At 39.5% G+C, this 21,934-nt stretch overlaps 1 protein-coding gene across 5 annotated transcripts in view; it reads left to right on the forward strand.

Moving 5' to 3' along the window:
* Fas2 (fasciclin 2) overlaps nt 1–21,934 on the forward strand; it is a 70,988-nt gene that overhangs the window by 8,710 nt on the left and 40,344 nt on the right. The gene's annotated exons all lie outside the window — the stretch shown is intronic.

Below are 21,934 nucleotides of genomic sequence, written 5' to 3' on the forward strand. Positions count from 1 at the left end.
CATCCCGTGGCATACGAAATTGAGTTATTAGACAACTTCTTGTCTACCCCCTCCCCATCCGATTGTTCGACCCATCGCCTCTGATTGGCATTCATGGCACACAGACACAGACCCATACCCATCGTCCAGACATCGTCCCAGTCCCAGACAAAGGGACTCTACCTGGACAAGTATATGCCGCCTGGCTGCCTATCTATTGAGCCATCTAAAAGACAGTAGTATATGTGTCTGTGTCGTGTGTGTGTGTGTGTGTGTGCGTATGTGTTCAGGTGCAGGTAGGGTAACCTGATGACGCCTGGCATACACAACTAATTGCTAATTGGATTATGTCTTACTCTCTCGCCTCTCCGTCGCTTTGGTGGCTCTTCCTTACTAGCGTTTAGTCTCCGAGTTCGTAAGGTCAATGATATCCGTCGCCAACCATGCAGTCAGCCAGCCATATGTACTAACCATTACACCCATCTATGCCTTTGGCCTTAATCCAAATGGGGTTGCATGTTTTTAATTGACTTGCATTTTGCAATTGCATAACAATGAGATCGACTGCCACCAACCAGCAGTATCTACATTTGCCTACACTTAAACCAAAAGCAGAGAAAGCTAAGCAATTGCGCAACTAAGCAACTAGGTAGAACCTTTAGAGAGTGCGAGGTGAGCCTCGCCGATACCTATGAGATACACATACATACATAAGTATATATGTATGTGCATATGAATTTCGATCAGGTTGAATCCACAGAAAAAAAGAAACCAAACCCTAGGACAAATCTAATTTTTATTCGCCCCGTATTTGCCCTGTCCGGATCTACCTTCCTTCCTCTTGATTGCGGCGTCAATTGTCATACCTATTGACGTTTGGTTTGTTTTGTTCTCTTGGCTCCGAAGGGTTTTCATTTTGTTACGTTTTGGTTTTTGTATTTCCTTTTTGCGCTTCTGTAATTGGTAATGCAAAGTGCATGAGGTAAGGTATCAGATACTACAGGTACGAGGTCAATTGTTTGCCAGGTCCTGCTCCGTCTGCCACCCTCGATTCATTTAATTTTTCCCATCCCCATCTCTATCCCCTTTCGCCTCCATTCTTTTACTCTTTTAATCAATTCTTCTTCTATTTCGCATTTTTGAAGTGTACTTTTGTGCATTGTCCGGCAATTGTCGATTCAGTGTGTGTGTGTGTGTGTAGACTATGGCCACATACTTTTCCATGGATGCACCGCAACTCCAAAAGTTCTTCACACAGCTATCATGGCTATCGCTGGGTTATAGACACAGGGAGAGAGAGGTGATAGGTGACAGGGGTTGTGGGGGGGCTGGTGAGATGGACGGACAGGCAATTCAACTGTTGGCAAAAGAATTTTTCTGTTCTGTCAGGTCAATTGTTTTCATTGGATTTCATTTTGGCTTGCTTGGAAATTGAAATTGCTCTGTGCTCGACTTTGCATAATCCTCCTTCTGACCAAAATAAAATATAAAAAAAAAATAATACAAAAAACTATACACATCGAGAATCTACCTATTCACCAACCCATCCACCTACGTATGTACATGTGCATATGTATATACATATAATTTCTGTGCTTGGATGGGAAAAAAAGGAAAGGAAAAACTTTTGTCCCACTCATTAACTCTCCTAGCTACTCACTGCCACTCACGCCCCGAAATCCAAACTCAAGCATTTACCTTACATTATTCCCACTCCCCCTCATTCTCTTTCTGCTCCTGGTGCAGCTCTTCCTCATTTTGTGTTTTGTTCCCACCATTAAGCTCCAACTATCAGCTGCATCTCATCACAGTCCCCCCACACACACACACACACACACACACACACACCACACACACATACAAATGGAGAGGAGGAAAAAACGAAAAGTGCATCATCCTCCTCTTTACCTCTTCCTCTCGTTCCGCTGCTTATGGCAATTTTCAGCATTTAACCAAATAAACCTCTTCGCCAAGAGTTGCCGGTGCCGTTGCTCACTCTGCGTCCTCTGTTCCTCCCCTCCCTCCACCTTCTATGGCCATATTCTGGCATCCAGGCATTCAACCCACCACTGCCACATAACATTCCCATTCCCATTCACATGACGTGCTCAGTGCTCGGAAACGTCATTATCAACGTTTTTGGCCTCCTCCTGTTGCTCGAATTTGTTGCGTTGCATCTTTTCATACCCTTGCATAAATTTTGGCAGAGCATATTCAAGGCATTCTCAACAATTGAACTCTCCAAACCTTTCCGGCACTGATTCAACAGTTTTTGTTTACCATCAAAAGGAATTTTAGCTAGAGTGTAGAATAGTCCGGCTAGACAGTCTCAGAGTAACCTTGGCTTGATGGAAGTCATCTGACCGACTTCGGTATACCATGCACCAAGTGAAGCAACAGTATATATAAGACCGAACTCGACTCGCTCCGACTGATCAAGAGTATATAAACTTTATGTGGTCGGAAAAGCTTAGTTTTGACGACCTTAATATACCCTATCACCATATTAGTTCATGGTATAAAATCTAGCTACGTGAGCTCACATTTTGTGTGTGTGTGTGGGAGTGGGAACGAGCTACAGGACAGCTTTAAATTTAATAATGAAAACAAGTTGCAAACGTTTTTAAGCAAGGAATCACTCAAACTAGGAACCAGTAGAGAGATTCGTAAAACTAGTTCCAATAATTACGATTACCAGCAGGAACAAGTGTTACTTTGCTTTTGAAGTGCTCCAAACTTGGGCAATTGAAACATTCAAGTTAGCAAATTGAACTCATCGTGTCGTTTAGTCGTTTATTTTGCTTCTTCTGTTTTTTGACTAATCTAGTTTCATTTACTTCATAAACTAGTTTCGGGAACTTTTTTATTCAATTTAATGAACTAGTTCTTTAACTTTATGTCGAACTTTCCTCACTTACTTTCCCATGGCCCTGAGATGCTGCTACATTTGACTGTCGAACTAACCAACCATCCAACCAACCAAGCAAGAAACTCCAAGCAACCAAAAAAAAAAAAAAAAAAAAACTATCCCATGGTAAAACTTTGAGAACTTTTAGTCAAAGCCAAAGCCCAACGCCAACGCCAACGTCAACGAGGAGGCCGACGCCACTATGGCTGACTGAATGAGTGGTCGACTGGTTGGTTGTGCGAATTGTTACCCACTATCCAGCACCTCCAGCACTTTGTGCCCGCTTGTCCACACCATCCTTGGCCATAGTTGGAGCGTACATTTTCATAATTTTATGGCAATTTTTCACATGCGCCTTTCGCAAAATGACGCTAAACTTGTTCGAAGGCATCCCATTCTCCCAGAGTCTTAAACAATCCTGTAAATGTGGTGCCCGCTATCCCGGTTAGCCCTTCCCCTTCATCAATTCCATCAACTCTCTCGTTGTCGTCGTCGTCGTCGTTGTCGTCATCATCATTGCTGTCCGTTTTCTGCTCTTCTCTGCTCTTTGTTTGCATTTTAGTCATGAACTTTTAAACATTTGTCATGCATAATTTGCGCACCAAATGTATTGGAAAGAATTTTAAATTGATTGTTATTGTTGTTGTTCTTGTTGGAAGATAAAACGGAGCTCAGCCTCCCATCCCAACTCCGTCCAGTCCAGTCATAGTGTTCTGTGTAAGAGTAAGAGTCAGACATTAGTCAGATCTCCATTCCAGTGCCATCCAGGCAGGCAGCACCCATCACTGTCAATAATTAGCTTAACCCATTAATAACCCTCAACATGCATTTTTGGTGGGATAAACTGAGTCAGCTCGCCATCATGATATGCTGCGGGCGGCAGCGAACCTAAGGGTTTGCCCTTAGGATGGCCAGTGCCAAAGATTAATGGTTTGACTCGACTTCCTCCTTAACTCTTCTTTGGGTACCTGTAGCTGCAGAATTCATTCAAATGCTGGCACAAAAGTGAAATTTCATTTACATTTTCAGATGCCTGAGATTCTTTCGTTCCCGTTGCTGGACGAGAGAGGTAACTTATGGTTGGCAAAGATTGTTCTTCTGAATTGCTCATCATCATCGTTGTTGTTGTCGTTGTTGTTTTCGGGTTTTATGTTTTTAAGCTCTTTGCAGCAAACCGTAAATGGGAGACAGTCCCTGACAATGGGTAAGATGATTAAATTTTGCTGATTCAGTTTTATTTTTTTCTTCTTGCTTGCTTGCGTTTCGACTGACGGCGGTTTTGTGCAGAATTCTGTATCTTTTGAATGTTCTTTCTTAAGGATTTGATTACAGTTTGTGTGTTTCCCCTTACCTTCAACTCTCCCCAATTGCTACACTCTTAACTAGATACATTTTTTCGTAAGAGAATCTTTCCCACTTCGGAATAATTAGTCTGGGCTAGGCTAGTTGGAGAATATTTCATAATCAGATATCTTTAATTTAGTTTTATTAATTCGGCTCTAACAATGTTCCATGACAAACGAATAAAAGTAATTGTTAATGCACAATGCCTTCAACACACACACACACAAACGGGGATAGAATTGAGGGGAATATATCGAAAATTGCTTAAGTGTGCGCCAAGCAATTGGCTACAAAAGGCGTCTAGGGATGCGGATGCGGATGAGGGATCTCCCTGTTCCCTGGTCCCCATCAATACTTGGCTCTAGGTTTTTGACATTTGATTTCTGACGCGTGTCGCTTTAACGGCTTCCATTGAATCATTTGTCGGAGGGTTGGTTCGTTGGTCTGTTGGTCGTTTGGTCGCTTGGTTGATGACCAAAAAGGAGTGGCCCTCCTCCATTCATTCCTGTTCCCTGTGCTTGTTGTTTCCCTCTCACTTTTATTTTTATGATTGTTTTAATTTTGTTTGTTGCAAACAAATAGGCGGAAAATGTTGAAATGATGTCGATGCAACCATTTGCAGGGTCTTCATCCATCTGTCGATCCGTCCGTCCGGCCCTCTAGTGAACGGACGTACGCGTGCGCGTGTTGCGGCCTAATAAATTTTTTGATTTATTAATTATTCAATTCGAGAATCGAGGGAAGCGTGTACTCTGGTCGTTACTTTTTCGGTTATCGACTAACCAATTAGCCGTAGAACTTATTAAGGGTATTCCCAAACGATGAAATGATGTACTGCATTAAAGAAGAAGAAGAAGAAGTAGGGAGACTTTGTTTCTATCGAAGCTGTCAAACAACAATTTGGCAAACTGTAAATTAAATTATTTTGGCTAGGAACTTTCATTTTGACAACCTCTTGACTTCACTTTTTTTTGTTTTTGTTCACCGTCAAGAGGCTGCCTAATGACTTCCTTTGTCCCCAGTGCCAGTCCCCATCCCGCAGTGCCGGGGCACTTAGGTTTTTCTTTTCCCGCCGCAATTTGTCAACACAAAAAACACAACAAACATTTGAAGTTGAAGTCCTCCTTCTCTCTCTCTCTCTCTGTCTCTTCTTTACCAAGAGGAAAAATGAGAAAGACAAAACGCCTCACGGCTGTTTCAATACAATTTTTTATTTATTTTTATATATTTTTTTTGTATTTTTTGTTGTACTTTGTGCGGAAGTTGTATGGCTGCTCTCTTACCATTTGGCACTCAATGAATCATAAAAGCATTTGTGTTGTTTGTTGTTTCCTTCGACTTTTTTTCTACTACATTTCACATATTTTTTTGTGGAGCTCTGTGTTTTTTGTTGGTATTATTTTCTTAATTCAATTTCTCAGTTTAATGCAGCCAAACGAAGCGTGCAAAGTTTGGCTGCTTCTGATGGACTCAACCGACAACAACAGGTGTTTCTGACTCCGTCTCCGCCTCATCCTCTGTCTGCGCCTCCATCTGCCTGTACCCTGATATGGGTTTAGCGATGCGTAACACTGTATTCATCGATAATGACGAAATATTGAGAAAAAAAATAAAAAATAAACATTTACCTCGACATGTTATGTAGGTAAGAGCAGAGAGAACAGGTGATTTGATCTCCCACAGGAAGTTGAGAGGAAAAAGTTTGCTCATTTAATGTTTTTTTTTGTGTTCTCCCTTACAGGAAGTTAAAAACAAGGTCCATGGTAAATAGTTAAGTTCTTTTTTAAGCGGCTAACTAAGCTGAACTAATGAACAGAACAAAAAACACAACTGGACACCCCTTTCAAAGGCGAGTCCATCATCATTTTGATGTAGAAAAGATAACTCAATTCAATGGAATTTTCAAATTTTCTATGTGAGCTTAGATTTCGTTATCAAGAAACCGATTTCAATTTAGTTATTCCTAATTTTTATCAAATTTACAGAATAATAATCTTAATAGCAAGCCAAAAAAAAAAAAAAACAGAAAATGCAACGTAGACAATCAGAAATCTTTTCATATCTAAACAGACCCATCTCTAAGCCAGGCAAACATTTTAGCCCGTCATGTGACGACGACCCTATCTTTGTGGTAATCCGAAAAAATTGAATTGTAAACAATAATTATGAGACTTCAGCGAGAGAGAGGGGGAGAGGGAAAGGGAAAGCACTAAGAAAGTGACAAAATGACAACAAATGTGCTTAATGTGGCAAAGAGACTTTAGTTTTTTAGATCCCGTACTTAGTGGGTTGACAAGAGGGTTGAGGGGTCTTCCACCAACCACCGCGGTGGCAGCAGAAAAACTTAGAGATTAATGCTAATTGAAATGCATGGGCAGGAAAGAGAGCGAGAACGAGACTGAGAAAGACCGAACTGGCTAGCTGATCTATGGGATATTTCATCTTAAATGAAGTGTTAACAATGCTGCCAGAAATGGAAATGCCTTTTGCCATAAATCAGATTCGCAATTTGGCAAAGTGCTAAGACCAAAAAGACAAAGACATAAAAGGAGCAAGGCTAGATTACAAGTGAGATAGATTTTGAATTAGGAACAATAGAAAGATGCCAAGTACTGTTGGAGGTGGACAAAACTGCACACTGATGACTGATTGACTCATCCAAAAAATCCACTTCAGAGTGACTTCAGATTGCAGATTCGAGACGACTCTCCACTCACGACTCACAGTGTCATCTCTAATCTGGCTCTGACTTGGCTCAAGCAAAGTCGTATGACATTTTATATATTTCTTGGCTGGCTCTCTGATTTATGCGGCTGCAAAAATCAAATTAATATTTTCTTATTTTTGTATCTAGTAAACATCCCTCGCTCTCACTCTATCCCACCCCATTTGAGTAGTGAAGTCATGCCGTGAAGCAACCCCCCGCCTGGAATCGATAATGTTGTTTAGGCGTAGCGCCATTAAAACTATGCCAAGATTGAATCTCTAAAAAGGCAGCGGGTGATGGCAAAACATAAATTGTTATGCCCAATTTATTCTCCACCTCCTCGTCTCCCTCTCTGTCTCCCTGTCTCTCTCTCTGCACTCTCTATTCATTTGTCTCTTTTTCTCGCAATGTTCAACATTAATTGACATATTATGTAAACAGAATAGTTAACATTTTCATTTCATTTGATTGCATTTAATGTCCTTGTGCCTTGTGCTTCCATTTATCCTAGGGAAAGCTCACAGCTGTATTTAGACAGCCGTAAAGCTAAAGTGCCTATGGTTCAGAATAGCTATTGGTGGTATAGGGTGGGATGAGGCGGTGGTTGTGGTGGTCTCTGGGTCTCTGGGTCTACGGGTTCTGTGACTGACAGCCGCTCCCTGTCATTTCTAATTGGAAAAATATGTTTGACTCGACTTGAAATATTTAGATTTCGGCTTTTTCCATTACCAAAAAATATTTCTACTGAATAAATCTTGTAATTTTTGTTGTTGTTGTCTTCTTTTATCGGAAACTGATTAGTTGCAGATGGTTTGAATAAACAAAGTTGAATCAAATCAAATCATACTTCGTATATACTGATTTGCCAACTTAGAGTAGATGACAACAACAACAACAACAAGAGAAGAACCTTTATAGTTCCTTTGTGCTAAATATAGCTAATAAGTGCCACCTATTCTCCCTTCTCTTTGCTATTTTTAACACTAATTGCATCTATAAGTTGCATTTTTGTTGTTGTTGTTGTTGTTGCTGTTGTTTCCCCTATGCCTTCTCATTATGGGTTTATTTAAGCGTTTTGTTGTCGTCTAGGGAACAGCATACTCTAGCATTTATATGCATGGGATGCTGCTGCACCACTCGAAGTACTTCTATTTTTATAAACTGCTTGGGAAATTTATTGCAACCCGAAAAACTCATTCCCTCACTAGGGAGGGATTGGCCCTTTGCCGAGAACGGCAACGGCAACAGCAACGACTTAAGTGGTTGGGGCTGGATCTCAGTTTCGGTTACAATTTCGGTTTCCCTTTCCGTTTCTCTAGGCTTCTGTGGACAAAGACAAAGCCACTTGCCACAATATATCAAAGTGGGTGGAGGAGGGGAAAAAGTCAGCTTGGCTTTGTGTTCGTCGACTGTGGGAAATAATTTAACTAAATTATTTTGGCTGGCATGTGTGTGCCTAGTTTGGTTGACTGGAGCCTCAATTAACTAAACCCAAATAATTGAAATAAACATTTCAGCATTCAGCAAAGAGGAGATAGGGATGCCACAATTCCAATGGCTACATAACATTCAAATATTTTGACTTTGTTTTTGTGCTCCGACTAAAATTAATTGAGGCAAAGGCAAGTGAAACTTATCAAGCGTATGTTAGTTAGTTAATGGAACCAGTTTTTCATTACTAAAACTTAGACAAACTTTCTAAGAAAACATCTCTGAAAAAAGTGAACGAATCAAGTTAATTGTTGAGTTGGACTTGTTTTAACTTTTTTTTTTTTTGCCTAGCTTTAGTCTGTTTACCTATTTATAGAACTTTTGACTAATTTCTTCCATATGTTCTGCTCTATATCGTTCTAGGTAAGTGTCATACATCAAATTCGAAGAATGTTCGCACCTTAAATCACTCGACAGCGAAATGTCTTGGGTATTCGATTCGAGTCCTTCAAAATGAATGGTAATCGACACGATTGTTGGATATTTTTATGGTCTGTTTATGTTCAAATGCCGTCAAGTCATTAGGAGGTGACAATGCAATGTGACAAACATCCAATCTCCCCGCCACATCCTCACCATGTCCCGGTAGCCCCATGTCTTTGGGTCCCATCTAAAGTTCCTCCCACTAATTGCAGGCCATAAATTTTAATATATGTAGAAGACAGCAAAGGCTCAGAAAGAGACACACACACACACGCATAGGCATAAATTTACATACCTACATGCCAAATGGAGGACTCTCATCAAAGCTGGGAAGTGGCATCCTTTTTCCTGATGTGTATGTGTGTGTTGTTTGAGGTGTGAACATGCCAAAAGAGGCAATCAAATTTGACACGCGTGTCTCTCCCTCCTCTTGTGGGTATGCATGTATGTTTGTGTGTAGGAGTCGGAGTCAATGTCTTCCCCTCGAGCATTTACATAAACACACATGCACGAGGGGCAATAGAGGAGCAGAAGACAGGGTGCGGAGGAGTAGCAACAATTGTCTGTGTCGATGGCTTGTTTTTTGTCAAACTAAACAGCTGCATTGACATTGAATATATTAGGAAACATGTCTCTCTCTCTCTCTTTCTCTCTCTCTGTGTCTGTTTTTGTCTCTATGTTATTGGTGTCAAAGGTCAATTGATGACAAAAATACACATATGTACATATTGGAGACAAGAAAGCCAAGATATCCATATATAAACACAATTTACATAGAAGCCAACGACAAATAGATTCGTCATACTATTGAAATGAGCAATTATTGTTATTGTTCCATTGAACTAACTATCAAGTAATTCTCATCAATTAGCATTACAGAGTTGAACTTAACACATAATTGCTCGGCTTAACCATGAAACATGAAAAGGAAATCGAGTTCAGTCAGATGAAAACTATTTAATTTACCCATTTAAGGGCCAAAACGTAAAAACATGCCAATGGCCATTGTCATTTACAAATTTACGAATTAATAAACATTTATTAAATGCTTACCTGTTTGTAGTTGGTTGACATGAACTAAACCCAATTAGCCCCAAAACAGAATTCAATCTAGCTTAACAACAACGCTGCGAACGAAGCAATCTAGACTAGACCAGGTCAGGCGGGAACGAGCCATTCGATGGCCCATTCCTGATTTCCATTCACAAGTTTCTTTCATTCGCTCGGTCGGTCGGTCGGTCCGTCGGTTCTTTCTTCACTATCCTATTCTGTTCCAAATGGTTGCCCAGTCTTTTAGAAAATGAATTCGGGTCAAATACTAACCCACAGGATTGAAAGTTTCCCCAAGACTAACAAAGCGTCTCCCCTTTCTCTAAGAAGAAAAAAAGGAGGAGAGAAAAGCATTTTTCCGCCATTTTCCCCTTCTAACTTTCTATGTTCAGGTTCATGTGGCGCCTGTTTCCAGCTAGAGAGCATTTTATAGTTTTGTTTATGCACCTACAACAAAAACATTACCGAAACAGATTTAGACATGAATGAAAATTTGTGCGTTTGTGGCCCTAGGTAGAATCAGTGGTAGGGGGGCTGAGGTAGAGGTAGACAGTTGGCTTATTCTCAACTCGCTACACTTCAAAGTGCTTTTTTTTTTAGGGGACACACGGCTCCTTTCTCTTTCTCTCTGCCTCTCCCTCTCTCTCTCTCTCTCTCTCATTTCGCCTCATTCTGGAATTGATTTTTATGAAATTTTTATCGGTTGCCTAAAAATATCCCACGAAATGTGTCGCCAAAATAAAAACGAACACCAAAATATGTACAAGTATCTCTCGGAACTTGTATCTACGCATCTGCAAAGATATTTTTAACATCCATATAGTTTGGGGAATGGGAAGAAGATGGCAGAGCAGCTGCTGCGACTCATGAATGGATTTCTGGGTCAGCAGAATCAGTCGATGGGGCTATGACCAAAAATACGTTGCGTACATACAAACAAATTATTATGTTGGTTTTTCTTCCCCTCGAACTCCCTTCCTCCTTCAGCCTTACCCGAGGAATTTGAATCCGTTTTAAATCTTCAAAAAGGTTATGCTTGTTATTCTCTTTGCCATTCGGTTTAGTAATTAAAATCAAATTGAAAATATTCCCAAGTTTCTAATAGTTTTTAAAGCTGCCTTTCCCCCATTTTCACTTCTCTGAAAAGCCTTTAAGAACACTTTAGGGGAAACTTCCTCTATTTGCACAAGCATCATAAACCACAAAAAACGATTCGCCAATTCATCTGAAAGTGAGCAGAGAACTAACAAAAAAAAAAAAGGAAGAAAAACTGCGATTTGTGCTAGCCAAATATCTAAATACTTCGGACGCAACCAAACGGATTTCACAAAATTTGCACAACACAAACTATTCTAAGCGGGATGAGGGACGAGGGGATGGAGAAGTTGCTAGGGCGGATGAGGACGACTATTCGAACTATACGCTTCAAAAAGTTTACTCTAGTGGGGGTGTGCCAATATGTGTGTGTGCGTGTGCGTGTGTGTGGGTATTCGTGAATAATTGCTAAAGAAAAAAGCATTTTCGAGGTGCATTTCGAGCGGAGAAAATGCAAACGCCAATAAAAAAACGCATTCAATACTCTAAAACTGTAACCCCGACTTCTAGATACACTCTATTTTTGTACTATTTATTTCTATATATATATCAACAATTTCAAATACTTCATATGCCCCGAACAACACCCTTCCATTGGCCAGTTGTGATTTGGCAATATTCAAATCTTTGTGATTTTTTCCTTTTTCGTACTTTCCGGCATACTAAATGCCTGTAAAGTAACACAAACACAATCAAAACCAAAATTAAATGCAAAAAACTGCACTCGCTTGTTGTTTTTAACGATGTGCCAATTGATTTGATGCACCAACAAACTACTTCAGATGGACACAGTGCATCAGAATGCCATTTGGGCGCCAACGAAATAAATGGCCAAATGCGATACAAAACACAGTCTTACCAGATGCTTTGAAAAAAATGCTATTTAAAAAAGAAATAAACAAACAATAGAGAGAGGGAGAGAGAGAAAGAACTAAGCAAATACATGTAGAGGAAAAAAACGAAAAACCAATCAGCCATATTAGTCAAATTGATTTGTAAACACACACAAACTGAAATGAAATTTCAATGGGAATATGAAAACGAAGAAAATGAATTGTGTTCGACAGAGGAATACCGTGTAACAAATCATTCGATGAGTTATTCAATTCACTTTCTTTCGTAGAAGTTTGTGTCTTTAAACGGATTTGGCCAAAACATCAAAAATTACATACAAAGGGGAAATTTCCTGTGAGATGACCATATTAACGGCAGACAGACTGACTTTTTGTAAAGCTATAATTCTCCGTCTATGACAATATGAGAATGAGAATTCAAATTGAAGTTGAACATTGTGAGTGCACCTATCATCCTTTGAAAACTAGAAAACTACAGGGTATAAATAGAACAACAAACAGTTTGGCCTCATAAAAATCAAACAGTTCCAGCCTTGTCATCGTCTGTCCAAATAAACCGACTCAGCAACTTAAAATCATCATCTTTCCATCAACATCTTCATCATGGTCATCATCATAATCATCATCATCATCATCATTATCCCAGCATGCGCAAAAGTTATTAAAACTCTCGATGGCTCTGGCCCGGTTCGGACTGTTGATTGCAAAAATCTGAATGACCTGTGGCTGCTGCTGCCTGCCGCTGCTTCCCAATTGTCCAAAAGGGGTCGGAAGGGGCGAAAGGGGCAGAAGGAGGCAAAGAGCTAAACGAATATCCATGGCTTTGTTTGCCTTGTCTTTCCGTTTCGATATGATCGTGATGAGGATGTTGATATATGTATCTAAACCCCACCATTTCCTCTCTCGTATCCGTTCAGAACATGTGTGTGTGTGTGTGTGTGTGTGTGTGTGTGTAAGAGACTTGTCTAAAATTGACACATAAATTGCATTGTTTAGCCAACGGAATTGTTTTCAACAATTTTGCTTATTTGTTTGTCCCTATTGTTTCATCCAATTTTGAGTGTTTGTCCATTGGCTACGCTGGGAATCTATATAGAATTTTTGCCAATGGACTCTTATAAACAAATTATAAACAAAGTTGCCAAAACTACACAAAAATATACAATTTTCTTTCATCTTTTGAAATAGTTGCTGAGACAATTTCTTATGGGATATGAAGAAAGTTGTGTCGCCAAAACCAATTTAAAACAAAGTATCCACTATTAGTTTTTGACAACAACATTTCATGTGAAAATGCATTTTATATTATAAATTACCCTAACTTAATTGAGAGACCATGCAAAGCATTATGAAAGATGCCACCTAATATCTGCAGCCAGCTGTTTAAAAGGCGAATAAGAGTAACTTAAATTAAATATGTATCTACATATGTATGTATCTAATATACTTATTAGTTTTGACACTAAAGATTCGCTCAACTGCAAAGAGAAATTTAATGAGAGTAAAGGGTATTCTGCGACCTTATTTATACAAATTTAAGAATTTTTCTCGAAAGTTGTATCATCGATATGAAAAGTTGCCAAGACTTTTTGTTTCATTCTGTCATTTCTTTGGCACAAAGTCCTTGTGTGCCATCCCATCCCAGCCATGGAGTCGCATTGTGATGAAGAAACTCAGAGCTAGAGGATAAGATGCAGTACATTTCGACAGACATTTGCCACATCGGTCAAAATGTTTTGCTCTCTCCCCCTGCTCCCAGCTCCACAAAGACACACACGAGAAAATTATATTTATGGGCAATAATATTTCAACAGCATAGAATTTATATAAACTTTCTCATATAGAGAAGAGAGGCAGATAGACAGAAATTATGACAAACCATGAGTTGGTAAGATTTCATAATGATTCTCTGTCTCTGGTTCAGCTTCGGCTGCTTCAGCTGCTTCTGGTTTATGCATATTTAATGATATGACAAAATGCCCGATGGCAGACATCAGCATTATTTCGCTCCATTGTTTTGGGATCTTCAGTTAGAGTATGTATGTATGTACATATGTGCGTGTATTTGTGATTTATATGTATCTGGGTAAGTGTGAAATCAATTTGTCGAAATTCTAGCCCAATTGCGGATATTGTGTGGCGCCGCCAACATCGACCAAAAGTTTAATATTTCATTAAATCCAGACAGACAGACATAACACAGAGACTCATCTATCATGATAGCATTTCATGGGAACCAAGTGGATTATGAACAGCATTTGAAGAGCGGGAACGGGTGGGGAAAGGGAACCTTCTCTCACACTCTCTATCTAAATCTCGCTTAATAACTCAATCTTCATAGTTTGATAGTCAGAGCAAAGCATCCACTTTGGAGTCGGTCAATTAAAAGACCATAAGTATCCAGAAAGATACACACACAGGTGCCTCACACTCAATTGAGTTATAAGATCAAAGTCGAACGGGAACCATTTGTATCTGACAGACACGCCTCCTAGAGTTCCAACTCTGTCTCTTTCGCTCTTTAACTTCCCTTCCACTTTCACTCTAATTGCATTTTAATTGCAATGTTGCATCGACCGCATCAAACCCCCGAAAAAGGAAGAAAGCAAGGAATAGAAAAGAAAACCCATAAGCGCGTTGTAAGTACCTACCCGAAACGTGTTGTTAGATTTTTGGTTGGATTTCTTTTTTTTTTTTTTTTTCGGTTTTTGTGTGTTCCTCTCCTTCAGTTTTGTGTTTTTCTTTTTCGGGGGGTTTTTATGTCCTGATTGCCCTCGATTTTGTCATTAGAGTTGATTCCATTTCATTGCTGTTGTTGTTGCTCTTACTGTTGCTCTGTAGTCGTTTGGCTGTTGATGTTGCACTTGGGTTTAATTGTTGCCGGGTATTAGACGGACTAGAGGAAATTAGATAGAGATACCAAGATAGAAAGCGAGAACAAAATAAATATGGGTTTATTCTTGGTTGCAGCTGTCTGCAAAATGAAATTAAAGAAATTCAGGGGCTTAAAGTCTTTACGAATTTAATTTACTTGTTAACCAACACTCAATTAAAGTGAAACCATTTAAACACTGAAATCTAACTATCTAGGACGTAGGACGTGATGCCTTGAACTATTGTTAGGTAGTTTATGAAACTCAAGGATCAATTTCACTCACTGGTTAACCAACACTCCATAAAAGTGTGACCATATATTAGCAGAAACAAGTCATCCAATTCATTTTGCGTACTTAGTCGTTCAATAAAGCGTTAAACTCTCTTATTCTATGAATTATATCGTATATAGTTGTATGTTTGTCCCAATTTGTGAGTTTTGTCAGAGTTTTCTTTCATATGCGTGACCTGAACCTGGTTTGGTTCTACGAATAGAAACTTATTGCACAGTCAGCTGAAACAGCAACTGCAGCAGCTACTACAATGACTTGCAATTGTTGCTATTTTTAACCATTTTCAGCACAATTATTAAGCGCCAACCGCAAATTGACCTCGTGCCAGTTTCTTATGGTTTTGCTCATGTCAGCATTAAAAATTGTCGCTGCTTCTGCTGCTGGTGTTGTTGTTTTGTGGCTGTTGTTATTGTTCAATTTCTGGAACATTGTGACATTTCCACAGGCGCACAACCACAACAACAATAGCACAACACAACAACAAACATGTCCCCAGCCACCATCCGTGGAAGCCTGGCAACAATTTGAGACCTGCAAAATGCCATGGCAACGATAGACATCTTACATGCACGCTCCTTGACTTGGCTTGGCTTGGCTTGGCTCGGCTTGACTTGACTTAGATGGTTGGCTGGCAAAAAAGCAAACGAAACAGAAAAGAAGATGTCACAAGAGTCATCTCTGACTCAGAGATGATGCTGACTGCTACTCAAACAACTTTCTGAATGCCAAGACGAGAAACGAGACGAAGAAGCTGCATAATTTTTATGCACGCTTGACATTTCTCCATCTTCAACTTCAGCTCCAACTCCCTCCTTCCTCCACTCCTCCTCTCTTGACAATAGCCAACGCCAAAGGCTAACCGTGGCTAAAATGGGAATGCATCAACATAAGGTTATTTTTTTCACTCACCAAGTGACTGACTGACTGACTAACAGATGATTCGGAGAATGTAAAAGGATTGCAAAACACAAAGAATAACCAGAATTTCAAATGAAATTAAAATTTGCAAATGTAAAAAGGATAGCGAAATGCCATCCGCTAATTAGATATCAATCAACATCGAGAGCTTTTCCCTGAAAGAGGAGGGGAAATGAATGAGCCATATCGGAACAATCGATTGTCTCTTAGCCCACCCCCCAACCAGGCAAAATGACCCAAAATGACATTCAGACTGGATGATATGAGGTGGCCCACTGATAGTGGTCCGCATCACTCATATTGCCGCACACATTTCACTTGGCAAACAAACTTTGTCCAATGCAAATGCCATGGCCCATATCATTTTCATCATAATGTGTAGGACCCACATCTACATTGAGGATTTTCGAATTGTTGCATTGATTCGAATGAGAAGGGAAAAGCAGATGAGTAAGAGATGTGAGTGTGTGTGTGTGTGTGTGTGTGTGTCCACTCCACTCGACATGTCACTGTGTCACATATTTTCAACGTTAGTACGCTCCGGCATTTCAGTTGGCCAGTTGAAAAACTGTCGCTGTCAGCGGAAACAGGAAGCTGACAGAGTTGCCAACGCTTACCATTTTCCGATCTCTCTATGTGTGTGTGTTTGTGTGTCAGCAGGGATACTATCGCACCAGAGAGAGAGCAGCTAACCCAACCTAACCTTACCCATTTAACAGTCAGAAAAGTTTTTAATGTTGTTTATGGGTTTCATTCGCTTACAAAGTCAGTGATTAAATTATTTATGACAGCTTTAAAATGCACTGAACTTTTGTAGTTGTGCCACTTTTCAGTATCATAAAAGAGAGCAAGAAAAAAACAAAACACTCCCAGTGTTGCCAATGTGGTCGGTGGCGACAATAACAATAACACCAACAGCAGCAGCAGCAGCAACAGCAGCAACAATGCAATGCAATAAACATTTACGCTGCAAGGAAATTAAGAAAATGAGCTCACAAAATGGAGAACAACAAACCGAGAGAATCGTGGAAAAGGAAAAAGAAAATAAAGCAAATATAGAGCCACAGGAGCGCACCAAGAGATATTCAACACTTTGTGGTTAAATGGGGTTGGCAACTCTGGGCCTGTATGGAGGCAGCCTGTTGGCCACATTGTTGTCATTGTTGTCATTTACAGTTATAATCATGCGGCTCTTTTGTAGCTGTAAACTCCTTCTTTGGCCTTCATTCGAATTGGATGAAACGGAATGATGGAACTGCAAATGAAATGGACTAACCCATAGCCTTTGGGCCCCAAAACTAACTTTAATCACTGCAAAAGGGTGAAATGAAAAAAAAAACGTACCATTGGCATGCATAACCCAAAGAGTACAATAAACCCAACAACAAGTTCTTTCATTATGCGAGAATATTAACTAAACCTTCTACTACATATTAACTAATAAGACACATTCAGGTAGTTAACTGTCGTTTGGCTTCTCTCATCTCCAGAGTCTAATTAAACTTCACCCACATGACAGCAAAAGCATCAGTAGCAGCAGCAGCAGAAGCAACAATAAGCCTGGCAACATTGCACTTCAAAGCATTTTCCGACAATTGTGACAATTTTCGAGCTACAATTTCGTTTCTCATCATCAATTGACTTTGTCTTCCATTTAATTTGACAAGTCTGGGGTCTCTCTTCGCTTAGGCTTCATCTCCACAACTGTATCACCATCATCATAATCATCAACATCATCAAGATTATTATTACCACCTGCAGCTGCTGTTTGCTGCTAATGATTAAATCATATATGAATTAAGTACAGTTGCTGTTACTGTAACAGCTGCTCAGAGTCTTTACTATCGTTTGCAAACTAGCATAATTAAAAGTTCATTTTGGCCAATTTAAAATAGATTAATGTTCAAAGTTAAAAATGTTTAACAAATTTGAGTTTTCTTCTTATGCAAAAAGTGTCATTAAAAGCAGAACGAGAGAGAGAGAGAGAGAGAGAGGAATTTAAGAAGACGAAGACGTTAAGTAGCTGCCACTTCCACTCCCACCCAACCACTTCTAAGACTCTCGTAGTCAATGCAGTGACAATTGTCCCATTTGTATAGCTCTAAAGTAGACAAGTTGACCCATTTAATGTGCACCAAAGTTGGCAGATAGATAGACCAGAGACCATACCAGACCAGACCACACCACTACTCCATCTTAGCCCCCGCAGTTGAGTTTGTTCGTTCGGTTCCTGCAGTGGCAGTAGTACTTAACTTCTTTTGGTCTTCTACATCATTTTACTGTAACGGCTGTGCGAAATCGATGCGGCTTCAATCGACATACTACTGCAACAGAAAGTGCAGCGCAAGTTGACTAAAGACTGAAACATCATCAGAACCATGAGGAAGAGTGGAATGCTTCTGCTCGGAAGGGTGGGAGTGGGAGTGGGAGTGCAAATGTAAATGCGAATGAGTTGAGAATGCCGTTGACATCGATGGCTGCAGCCAATGAGGAAGTAAATCGTTGATAAAGGTGCAGCAGCAGCAGCAGCAGGGACAGAGACAGCAGTTGCTCTCTTATTGCAATTGCAAAAATAAAAGTATTTCTTATTTTTATTACAAAAGAGCCCAGCAAATGGCGCAGGCAAATGAAGAAGGCGGAAATGGAGACTTTAATGGCAGATCCATGGATATTTTAATAAGATGCAAATCCGATGAACTGTTTAAGTCTTTTGGCGACAACAAGAAGTAGTCGTCAAGGCAGGAGCCGGAGAAGATGTGTAACCATGGTTTTAGCCATCAACAACGTTAACAAGACTTCTGCCTGGAATGGCTTTCCTGCCTAAGCTTCATTATGCCAGTGAGCCATTTCTGAAGGAGAAAGCATTTATGTCTGAATTCGACTTGAAATAATTCACTTTATCTTGAGATAAAGATTACAGCTCTTACAGAGTATAGAATATTCGCCGTTTCATATCATTTGATTTAAATAACTTTCTCTCGCACTTTTGTTTTTAATACTCATCACTTAGTGCCTTATCATTAAGCTGATAAGGCAATAAGCGTGAATACTTTAGGGGGACGAAAGAGAAAAAAAAAGAAAAACAAGAAACCAAAAACTGCAAAAACTTTTCCCCTTAATAGAATTTAATTTTGGTGAATTACAGTAAAAGAAGAGCAAGACAGAAGAACAAACTTTCGCTAGTGAGGGGGAAAAGCGAATTGGGGGACCAAAAATTTTCAATTTTCATAAGCCAAAATAGCGAACGATGTGTGTGGTGTGGTGTGGTGTGGAGGGTCGCGGGCACAAGAGAACAGTGTTAGAAGTGATGTATGGCGTATCGGGAGAGGGAGGGTAGATGAAAAAGGGATGGCTTCTCTTTATGTCTTGATTGTTTTTGTAGATGCGTTCAAGTTTTTTTATCTTTGCCACTGCATCTGAATCACGAATGTCAATTACTTTTTGTTGAGTTTTGTCGAGGACAAAGAGGGAACGAGAGCGAGGCAAAAATCAGAGCATACATTAGGGCGCATTGTTAGCAAGCGGGGCAATGGGAAAAGAGATGGTGTTGATGATGGAGGACAACACAGTGCTTGGCATTTTAAGTGAAAGGAAAAGTTTGTCCTGGTTCTTGGTTGCTGTCGATGACATCATCCGATCAGCCTGGCTGCCTGCTTTTCGCACATTTTTAATGCTGAGTAATTGCAAATTCATATACGCATATGGCAACCCTGAGCAGTAGCAACTGTACCATTGTATATTTTTCATTCTCTCTCATTCATGACTTGTATTCATTGATTTTTCTTTCTTTCTTTGCAGGTATGTGGCACTCTGTTTATCATATTCTTCCCCTCCAAAGTCTACTAACAAGCTAAGTAACCACTTGACTTTCCCCTGTCTCCATTCTACTTATAATTAATTGATTTTCAATTTTCACACACAAACACACACACACACACACCGTAGCAGATTTATCGATACATGCAAGCGTCAAGAAAGAATGCTGCAGCAATTCACTTGAGTGCAAAATTGTTTTCCAGACCCTAGACCCAAATCTCCTCCATCATCTTAACCCAATCTCCTCCACGACTTCGACAGAGGCGGACTCTGCAGCACTTTACGCATCATTAAATGTGCTGCGAAATATTTTGCTGTCGTCGACAGCTTGCAAGCAAACAAACAAATAAGCAAAATGCGAAGAGCAAAAACAAAAGCCGAAACCAAAATGGAAAAACAGAAAAATCTTTTAATGTCTTCCAGACTTTGATTATTAATTATGTTTGACAACTCTGGCATCACAAACACAGTAAGAAGGAAAGAGAATGCTTTCCTGTGTGTGTGTGTTGGTGTGTGTGCCATTTAATAGATCAACATTTTCCACTTAATTCAATTTCAGTTAGTTTCATTTCATTGCGGTAAACAAAAATTCCATCAGACTAAACCTGTCAAACCCCTCAAAAAAAATCAAATGAAACAAAATGAAATGGAATGAAATGAAATTTCAAACCGCATAGAAAAACAATATTCCCTCGTTTCTGTCGTCTGATTTTTGTTGCATTTATTGTGTGGCAAATCCTAAAAATACAAAATCATCAGCAGAAGCAGATCCGTTAGAAGAAGAAGATGCGGTGGGCGGGGGTCATAAGTGGTGCATGGGGCAAGCTTGCCACTGTTGCAATTGCAGCGTAAATAGACTTTTCCAATGCACTTGACACATCCTATTAAATGCCAGACCCCGGCTACTAGTACATAGACTAAAAAAAGGCTCCGGGCGGGAGGTGGAAAACAGACAGAAATGGAGAGGGACACACATCTGTATGCGTGTGTGTACATTGCTTTTTTCCAATATTTATATGCTGTAAATTGCCAACCGATTCCCCCTCCCACACCATGGTCCTCAACCACAATGGGAGCCATTAGATTCGGCTATATGGTACTTCAGATGGTACTATACAAATAGATGTAATAATCACCGCCTATTGAATCGAATCGGGTCCTCACTTTCGTTTCCTCGGATTTCAAACTTTTTCCATGTACTATAGTGTTGGTTTGGCAGTAGCAAAAAAAAAAAGAAAAAAGTGTTGTGTTAACGTATTTACGATACATCGATGCAACGAACTTTGCTTCCGGCACTTTATTGGTTAGAATACGGCAAAAGCGTATGGTCTAGCCATTATGGCTGACGATTTTTTTTGCATATGGAAAACATAGAAGAGAGGAGGCAAACAGGCCAAAAAAAAAAAAAAAAATAACAAAAAGGGAAATATAGGAAGCTCTGTCTGTTGCACTGTTGTTGTTGTTGTTGTTGTTGTTGTCGTCGTCCGTTGTCCGTACTATATCGGCCGTACGTGGCATGTGGAAGCCTTTTTAGTGACATGAAAAATGTGCAACAGCAATGGCAATGGAAAAACTACGAGATACAATACAAAAAAAAAAAACCAAAGTCTAAATAATAAAATCAAAATGAAAAGTTATTGGAAAAATATGGCCCTCATACTTGAAATTCACATACATATATCCTTATGCAGATACGTACGGAAATGCAGACAGACCTAACTTATGTCTTTGCCTATACTCTTTCACTTGAAATGTGTTCTTAGTAAATAAATATGTGCTATTATATTAAATAGAAGATTAATAAGATGCATATCCTTGAGAAGTTTGTCTCTGTCAGATGAAAATCCTTAAATATGTTGAAGAATGTGATAAAGATCCTTCAGTATACAGAAATATCCTTTGTGTACAGAATAATTTTATTTCACATTTAAACATTTTGGAAATTCTTTTCACTTAGTTGTGATTCGCAACTAGTTTTAGCGTTGAAATTCTCAGTAATATGGCAATACAATTTTAGAGACCTTAATCCAGTGTGTTGATAGTTCAGACTATATCATAGAGACTTTGATTTAAAGTTTAATTAAACTAAAATTTTGGATTATTGTGATTCATTGACTTTATTTGCTTTCAGAAAGTCGTTTAAGTAGTAGATGAAGATGGGGTTAGGGGATTTATTCACCCA

The sequence above is a fragment of the Drosophila tropicalis genome, unplaced genomic scaffold (genome assembly GCF_018151085.1).
Source record: "Drosophila tropicalis isolate 14030-0801.00 unplaced genomic scaffold, ASM1815108v1 contig_867, whole genome shotgun sequence".
Lineage (NCBI taxonomy): Eukaryota > Metazoa > Arthropoda > Insecta > Diptera > Drosophilidae > Drosophila > Drosophila tropicalis.